The sequence below is a fragment of the Berghia stephanieae genome, chromosome 14, assembly GCF_034508935.2.
Source record: "Berghia stephanieae isolate SIO BIC M18660-M18661 chromosome 14, UCSD_Bste_1.3, whole genome shotgun sequence".
Classification (NCBI taxonomy): domain Eukaryota; kingdom Metazoa; phylum Mollusca; class Gastropoda; order Nudibranchia; family Aeolidiidae; genus Berghia; species Berghia stephanieae.
Genome location: NC_088373.1, coordinates 32,514,244 through 32,523,942, shown reverse-complemented (window position 1 = coordinate 32,523,942; position 9,699 = coordinate 32,514,244). Strand labels below are relative to the sequence as shown.

The following is a 9,699-nucleotide window of genomic DNA, read 5'->3' as shown; positions in this document are numbered from 1 at the left end:
TTTATCAAATTAATATATAAAGTGTTGCTATTGGTTCTTGGTTGTATATTTTTACATTTTTGTGCATTTGCAGAAATATATGTATACATTGTCGCCATACATTCTCAACTTTGTGTTTATACATTTTTATGCACGCCACGTCTGTAAACGAATTTCCATTTTTTTGGATAAAAAAGTATATATTATTATTAATATTATTATTATTATTATTATTATTATTATTATTATTATTATTATTATTATTATTATTATTATTATTATTATTATTATTATTATTATTATTATTATTATTATTATTATTATTATTATTATTATTATTATTATTATTATTATTTTTATTATTATTATTATTATTATTATTATTATTATTATTATTATTTATTATTATTATTATTATATTATTATTATTATTATTATTATTATTATTATTATTATTATTATTATTATTATTATTATTATTATTATTATTATTATTATTATTAGTATTATTATTATTAGTATTATTATTATTATTATTATTATTATTATTATTATTATTATTATTATTATTATTATTATTATTATTATTATCTTTCTATTCATTGCAGTGATTCTCCAACTAATTAATGATACAGTTACCTGTTTCACCTGCCGGTTCCACCAAAGATCGAGGACTTCAACTTTCAATTCTCTGGAATATCTCATTTCTGATAAGGCACAAATTATGGAGTTATCGGCTAAAAATAACTCTCAGATCAACTTGTGTTTATTGAGTCTGCACTGAGAACCAGCCACCGTATGACGTCATCTGCAATATGTGATCTGTGTATTATTTCAATTGGATAAAAGACAACAAATCACCGAAGACACAATTAAGGTATAGAGCTTGTATATATATATATATATATATATGTATATATATATATATATATATATATATATATATGTTATTATTTTTTTTTCGGACAGATGCAACGCTGTAAACAGTCAGGTACCCATTTTACATCTGAGTACGGTGAGAGCATGTCAGTAAAGATTCTTTTCTTTTAAGGACTCAACTATGCACCTCTCGTGACTCGAACCAAGGACCTTCTGTCCCCAAGAATAACATAGCACGATACCAGATAACTCCACTTTTTCTTCTTCTTCTTCTTCTTCTTCTTCTTCTTCTTCTTCTTCTTCTTCTTCTTCTTCTTCTTCTTCTTCTTCTTCTTCTTCATCTTCTTCTTCATCATCATTAACATCATCATTGTCTTCTTTGTCTTTCTAAAATAAAATCAATGCGGAGGTGAACTTTTAACTTTTATTGCATTATAAAGCGTCGATAGTCATGGTCCGTTTGTTATGAAGGTGGACTAGAGCTTATATATCCTGGGTTTAGTCTTGTTATCATAGCTCGCCATTTATTTGATATGGCACTTTGTTGGTACGTTCATCTGGCAGACAGATGTTGTGAGCATTTTACTCAAACGTATAGTATCTATAGATAGTATGCGCTTGGCCAAGGAGTTCACAACATTGCCATCCGGAAGTATAACGGACCAACACACAAACTCTTTGTAACCATGAACTTTTATAGTCTGGTTAATACAGTTTGGTGAGAACAACTCACAAACGCGGATGGCAAAAACAATAACAAATGCCTGAGTGACGTCATCTGCATACTATCTATATTCAGTGAGCATTACTCATAAACGCGGATGGCAAAAAAAAAAAAAACAATAACAAAGACCTGAGTGACGTCGTCTTTGAACTATCTATAGATTGGTTGGGACCGAAGCGATCGTCTCGGTTAGGACTCCAGATGAGGTGAGATCTATTTTGGTTACGGGGGTTTCGCTTCAACACACGATGACCAGGGACAGGACGTTTTGCAGTCCACGGCCAAAAACACTTAGTTTTCAATGTATTTAGCCAGAAATCCCATTGGGTGTTGTGCGTTTAGCAAAAAAGCTCACAACATTCACCAGCAGGAAATAATAGTTTTCCAACAGACAAAACCATGTGTAACCTTAAACATTTTTTGTAGTCTGATTTTGTGAAAACTACTCATAAAAATGGCTGGCTAATAAACACTAACAAAGAGCTAATGACGTAATTTTCGTTCTTTCTATACTGCTAAAACCAATGAATATACAAATGTGGCATTCTGAAAAAGAAATGATATCCCAAAGAAAATCCACCTCCCCCCCCCCACACACACAAAACAAAACAAAAAACAAAAAAACCACCAAAACATAAAAAACAAAACAAAAACAAAAAAACCCAAAAAAAAACCGACCAGATGGAAAAATCAAAACAAAAACCAAACAACAAAGTACTGGGCATGATCTATATTAAATGTTTTTACGGGTGATAGGCAAGCACTTAAGGCGGACCCTCCATAGACCACACACGGCGATCACACACGACACAACACACGAAACAAACGAAACTAACAACACATTAAATAGACAAATCCCTCTCCAGAGACTACAAAACACAATTAAACTGGTCTGTCTCCATTTGTTCGCTATTTTGTGTGTGTGTGTGTGTGTGTGTGTGTGTTGCTTCTTGTCAGGATGGACTTGGTCCAAGAGACAGAAAATTATTGACGTTTCTGGTTTCATTGAGAACTACTCATAACAACGAACAACAAGAAATTATAGATAGTTCGAAGTTGACGTCACTCAGGTCTTTGTTATTGTTTTTTGCCATCCGCGTTTATGAGTAATTCTCACTAAACTGTAGTAACCTGACTATCAACGATCATGGTTACACACATTTTCGTGTGTTGGTCCTTTATACTTCCGGCTGGCAATGTTATGAGTTCTTTAGCCAAGATCATACTATCTATAGATAGAACGAAGATGACGTCACTCAGGTCTTTGTTATTGTTTTTGCCGTCCGCGTTTATGAGTTGTTCTCACTAAACTGTATTAACCAGACAATAAAAGTTCATGGTTACACAGAGTTTTGTGGGTTGGTCCGTTATACTTCCGGATGGCAATGTTGTGAACTCCTTGGCCAAGCGCATTCTATTTATAGAAACCCCCTCCAGAGACAGCACAACACAGCTATAACAAAAAAAAAAAACAAACAAAAGAAAAAAAACGACTACAAAAGAAGTTTATTGAATTTTTGAGAGACCGGCCCCTTCTTTGGGACCAAAAGAACCCAGAATATCACATCAGGGATCAACGAAAACAAGTCTGGGAAGATATCGACATGGAATGTTTACCTGCCGCTGAGCTATTTTTAATAGTAATAAAAATGGCGATGTTGATAATAACGAAGAAGATGATGATAATGATGATAATATTAAGACATAGTAATAATGGTAACAATGATGATGATGATGATGATGATGATGATGATGATGATGATCCTGATGATGATAGCAGTAGCAGTAGTAGTAGTAGTAGTAGTAGTAGTAGTAGTAGCAGTAGTAGTAGTAGTAGTAGTAGTAGTAGTAGTAGTAGTAGTAGTAGTAGTAGTAGTAGTAGTAGTGGTAGTAGTAGTAGTAGTAGTAGTAGTAGTAGTAGTAGTAGTAGTAGTAGTGGTAGTAATAGTAGTAGAAGTAGTAGTTGAAGGCTGTTGATTTCAAGGCCAATTTAGATAGTATGCGCTTGGCTCAGAAGCTCATAATATTGCCATTCGGAAGTATAACGGACCAACACACAAAACTGTGTGTATCCATGAACGTTTGTAGTCAGGTTAATACAGTTCAGTGAGCATTACTCATAAACGCGGAGTCAAAAAACAATAACAAAGCCCTGAGTGACGTCATCTGCATACTATCTATATATTTTATTTTATTTTACAGTTTTCGAGTCAAAAATAAAACAACTTAAATGTTTATTCCACTAGTTTTAATAAAATAGACGATAACTGACGTAATTGTCAACAGTGTATGCACTGTATGTTGATTGAAGAACTGAAGGCTCATACATGCCTTTGTTATTGTTTTTTGCCATCCGTGTTTGTGAGTTGTTCTCACTAAACTGTATTAACCAGACTATAAAAGTTCATGGTTACACATAGTTTTGTGTGATGGTCCGTTATACTTCCGGATGACAATGTTGTGAGCTTCTTAGCCAAGTGCATACTATCTATAAAGGCATCCATGTCAATAGCTTGACAGGCATAGCAACATGAGGTCACAATGGAACCATCAATGGGAGCGATCTATCGATAGATCGAAGATGACGTCACTCCAGCCTTTGTTGTTGTTTTTTGCCATCCGCCTTTATGAGTAATTCTCACTAAACTGTATTAACCCGACTATAAAACTTCATGGTTACACAGAGTTTGTGTGTTGGTCCGTTATACTTCTGGATGGCAATGTTGTGAACTCCTTGGCCAAGCGCATTCTATCTATCGATAGATCGAAGATGACGTCACTCCAGCATTTGTTGTTGTTTTTTGCCATCCGCCTTTATGAGTAATTCTCACTAAACTGTATTAACCTGACTTTAAACGTTCATGGTTACACACAGTTTTGTGTGTTGGTCCGTTATACTTCCGGATGGCAATGTTATGAGTTTCTTAGCCAAGCGCATACTATCTATATTCATGTATTCGTCCAACTAGGCCATCAATCGCATGATTTGTTGCTGTCCAGCATCAATGGGCATGATCTATTATAACTTTCCATGTGCTCGAAGTCATTGGTCACATTGCACAATATGCTCAACCTGGCCCACATAGTGAAAAGTGCTCACAGCTTTTGAAATATCTAACATCACGATTGGTCATTTTGTTCAGTTTGGCACATGGGTATGTTAAAAACTTTTGTAAACAAAGCATCGTGTTTACATTTCTGAAGAAATATCCAATTGTTGGATAGCAACAAATCATGTGATTGATGACTTGGTTGGACGAAAACATGAATATATATCGCTCCCTTTACAAATGTAAACGCGAAACAACTCATTTTAAAAAAATGACCTTCTAACTAAACTAAACTCTCAGTTCAAATATTCTCACCATCCGACTGGTTCTGTCATTCACTGATCAAGCTGGTTAAAATGACCAATCGTGATGTTAGATATTTAAAAAATAACTGTGAAAATGTTTCACAATGTGGGTCACTTTGAGCACATTTTGCAATGTGACCAATGACCTCAAGGTCGTGGAAAGGTAATGCAGATCATCCCTATTATGTGTCTGCATGCCTGTGTGTGTGTGTGTTGTGTGTGTGTGTGTGTGTGTGTTTGAATGTTTGATTATTGACTGGTGTTTGTGTTATGGATGTTTACATGCTGTGTTTGATATTTGGATATGTGTGTAGTGTAGATACCATTGTTAGCATTCAGGAACATCTTCTTTACCTTCGTTGTCAAAGTTATCTCTGAAATTGAGAGATTGAGAGAGAGAGAGAGAGAGAGAGAGAGAGAGAGAGAGAGAGAGAGAGAGAGAGAGAGAGAGAGAGAAAGAGAGAGAGAGAGAGAGAAAGAGAGAGAGAGAGAGAGAGAGAGAGAGAGAGAGAGAGAGAGAGATTGATAGAGATATAGATAGATAGACAGAGAGAGATAGAAGGGAGAGAGAGCGAGGGAGAGAGAGAGAGAGAGAGAGAGAGAGAGAGAGAGAGAGAGAGAAGGGGGGGGGGGTAATAATAACAAGCATAATATGTATATTTATTGATGGGCATTTGTTTATCTATGAAATCCAGATATTATCGAGATGAAGTTGACGTCACTCAGGTCTTTGTTATTGCTTTTTGCCATCCGCGTTTATGAGTAATTCTCACTAAATGTATTAATCAGAATATAAACGTTCGTTGTTAAACATAGTTTTATGTGTTGGTCCGTTTTACTTCCTGATGGCAATGTTGTGAGCTTCTTGGCCAAGCGCATACTATCGTAGCCATCGTTAACTTCTAAGCCTGACACTGACCGAAAATTGACGCCAGAATGCCAGTCTTTTTGGGTTTCAGTGTCAGGCTATAACTTAACGATGGCTCGATGCTATCGATAGATTGTATGCGCTTGGCTTAGAATCTCATAACATTGCCATCCGGAAGTATAGATAGTATGCGCTTGGCTTAGAATCTCATAACATTGCCATCCGGAGGTATAGATAGTATGCGCTTGGCTTAGAATCTCATAACATTGCCATCCGGAAGTAAAACGGAACAACACATAAAACTGTGTGTATCCATGAACGTTTATAGTCGGGTTAAAACAGTTCAGTGAGCATTACTCATAAACGCGGATGGCAAAAAACAATGACAAAGACCCGAGTGACGTCATTTTCGAACTATCTATTGTCGGTGTTAGGGTTGAGTGAGTTAAATCGATCGATATTTGAAGGACGATTTCTCTGGCCCAAACTCTTAAACCCGTGTCTCTCTGGAGCATTTTCCGTGAAATAGTTTTAAAGATAACTCTTTTCGTTTCATTCTAAACGCCGTCCTTATTTCCTCCCCTTTTTTCATTCGTCTTCAATTGGATTCAGTAGTCTGATGTCACGCCGCCCGGCAACGGCGGTCATCTTGGTTCTAAAGAAAGAAAATCATTACTTTTTATTCTTCATGCTGGCTAGAACTTTTCATATGCCTTATGATCAGAATGTGTAAAAGTCAAAACATGATCAAAATTATGTGTTTTTTTTTTCCTCTGGATACACTTCTATGCTCGCCGGAGAAATATTTCATACGGGCGTCCGCCATTGTTCCGATAGTTTAGAGCCAGATTCTAAGTTACCATGCGTCATTAGGAAGGAAGTGACGTTACGACTGTTAAGTATTCTCTCCATTGAAAGCACCCAAACGGCGTCGCCGCCTGGCCAGTCATCAATAGCTACTTGACTTCATTCATCAGGCTTTTCGCTGTCATCGTCTACATGCCTGGGTGTCTCGGTGCTCTGTCTAGAAAAAAAGATTGAGCTTTTATATAGCGCAATATCCACTAAACGTATTAAAAACGCTTTACAAGGGGTCCCTGACCAATATCAACACTTAACACGCAGAACGTGACATGACGCCTGTTAGGCGATATTATAATTTTTTTCGCACAGCGACAACGCTGTTAAAGCCAGGTACTCATTTTACACCTGAGTACGGTGAGAGCATGTGAGTAAAGAGCCTTTTCCAAGGACTCAACTATGAGCTGATCGAGGCTCTAACCCAAGATCTTCCGATCCGAAAGCGAGTTTCATACCACAAGACCGCATAGACGCTCTAGAAAGAACGTTATTGACGTCACTCATCTCATTGTTATTGTTTTTAGCCCGCCATTTTTATGAGTAGTTCTTACTAAATTGTATTATTAATCAGACTAGAAACGAGTTAGGTTAAACATTGTTATTTGTGTTGGTACGTGAAATCCGGCTGGCGGATGTTGTAAGTTTTGTAAACTAAACACATCATCAGTAGCGTTTGGGTTTTTGTCAGGAATTCATCGACTCATTTCTCAAGTATGTGTGGGGGTGGGCATGAGCGTCTGTGTGTATGTGTGTGTTCGTGTGTGTGTGTGTGTCTGTTCGTGTGTGTGTGTGTGTATGTGTGGGGGTGGGCATGAGCGTCTGTGTGTGTGTGTGTGTGTGTTCGTGTGTGTGTGTGTATGTGTGGGGGTGGGCATGAGCGTCTGTGTGTATGTGTGTGTTCGTGTGTGTGTGTGTGTGTGTCTGTTCGTGTGTGTGTGTGTGTATGTGTGTATGCGTGTGTCACCCCAAGATGTGTTACTTTTCATGCTAACGTCGTCTTTATCACGTCTACATAATAACAATCACAAAACGCCATTTTATATTTAATTTTTGGCCAGAAAAAAATAATAATAAAGGAATTTCTTCATTTCTTTTATAATTAAAGATGGCTGAAAATGGATTCCATCCCATCGTCAAATATTTTTAATTCTGAGAGTCTCAAGAAAACTTTTCAAACTCTGACACAAAAGCTTTGGTCAAAGTATCGTTTGAAATTTGAAAAGCTCGCTGTACGTGATTGTCTTGTAAAGGATCGGTGATTTAAGGTGTTTGGCTAAAACATCAAATATGTCAGCCAAATTTGGCCATGTTTTATCCCAGTCACCGGGGAAGGATAGCGATTGGCCCAATACACCCATTGTGTTATAAATAATAATTTTAAAAAATACCTACAGGGAAACCGGCAACCTCTGTAAAAACACGTATTAAAATTTTGGCCAGAAAACTCGTCCTTCAAATGAATATCCATCGATTAAAATGACCTTCACCTTGGTAGATATTATCGAACTTGGGAATTCTATGAAATACTTTAATAAAGTCCCAGGTTTGATAGTGTGTTGCCAAGATGAGCGTCATTTTAATCGACGGATATTTGAAGGACGAATTTTCTGGTCAAAATGTTATATATCCACGTTTATCCCAAGAACGTTGCACACACACACACATACACACACACACACACACACACACACACACACCTACACACTACAAACCATTGGCTTTGACTCGTTACACACCCCGATCCATTCTAATACAACTGTCAACTGTCAACTCACTATGACATATATCCGGGGTTTTTTTTTTTTATCTTCCCCCAAATGAGATCTAACAGCGATGCCTGTCGGGGTTCATAGAAGCCTAAGTCACATCACTGTTATCGCCGTCTTTGTAAAATAAAAAAAAATATATTATGTAGAATTAGCAATTTTGTCCTGGTCAGGCACGGAAAGTGGCGATGGGTTTTCGTCCAACCAGGTCATCAATCACATGATTTGTTGCTGTCCAACAATTGGACATTTCTTAACAAGTAAACACGCTGCTTTGTTTATGAAAGTTGTAAACATACCAATGCATCAATCTGAATCATATGACCAATCGTGATGTTAGATATTTAATAAGCTGTGAACACTTTTCACTATGTAGGTAACTTTGAGCACATTTTGCAATGTGACCAATGACCTCAAGCACTTGAAAAGATTATAATATAGATCATCCCCATCGATCAAGATAAATTCTGGTTTGAGTTCAAATCTTTCTCTCGCTGTTAGGAGGTTAAAGAGATCACACTGTGTGTGTGTTCAGTCAACTGTGACGACAGCCACTTGTGTTGCGGGCCTGTCATACTCGACGTATAAAACTTATATTTATACGTATATAAATATATAGAACTGAATAACCCCTTGTCTCAATTTGGTGACTCAACCAGACATGCCTACTGCGATGAACAATTCGTAGAATTCCGAAATTTCAGCTCCAATGGGAGCGATCTATATTCATGTTTCCTGTGTGGGGATCCTGACCTCCCATAGTGGGCAGGGAGGTACATACTGCGTCTTCTATCCCCTTATATCTGTTTGCAATATGCTTTCTGTCTTTGTCTTGGAATGACATTCCTTTTTTTTCCTGCCCTGGTCGGAGTCCTTGCTGGGAGGGAAACAGTCAAATGCATAGTTATTGTTTTGAGAGATGATATCTTTTTCCTTGTAAATCATCTCTCTGTTATGTATTATTATATTTGTTATTTCTAATGTATATTGTAAGCATTTGAGTGTATTCCTCTTTGTTGGATTTTGTGCTTGTGTCCGGATGAGACTTATAGGTGATCTCAAAGTGCATTGGTGGTATGCCCTTGGAATCTACATCTGATCCCTATTTGTTCCCAGTTCCCCTTTGTCTTACTTTCTCCTGGGTGCTTTAATTGTAATACTATCCCATTTTCTTCCTTTTTACTGGCGCTGACATGACCTAAATGTGCTGCAAGCGCCGTAAAACCCTTTAAAACAACAACAACAAACAAAACATATTTAGTCTGTT

General features: G+C 36.9%; 1 protein-coding gene across 1 annotated transcript in view; it reads left to right on the top strand.

Moving 5' to 3' along the window:
- The window catches only part of LOC144959988 (uncharacterized), a 29,883-nt gene that overhangs the window by 4,734 nt on the left and 15,450 nt on the right, over positions 1–9,699 (top strand). Inside the window, 1 exon segment of the mRNA XM_078892887.1 lies at positions 588–856. The gene's annotated coding sequence lies outside the window, so the exon portion shown is untranslated.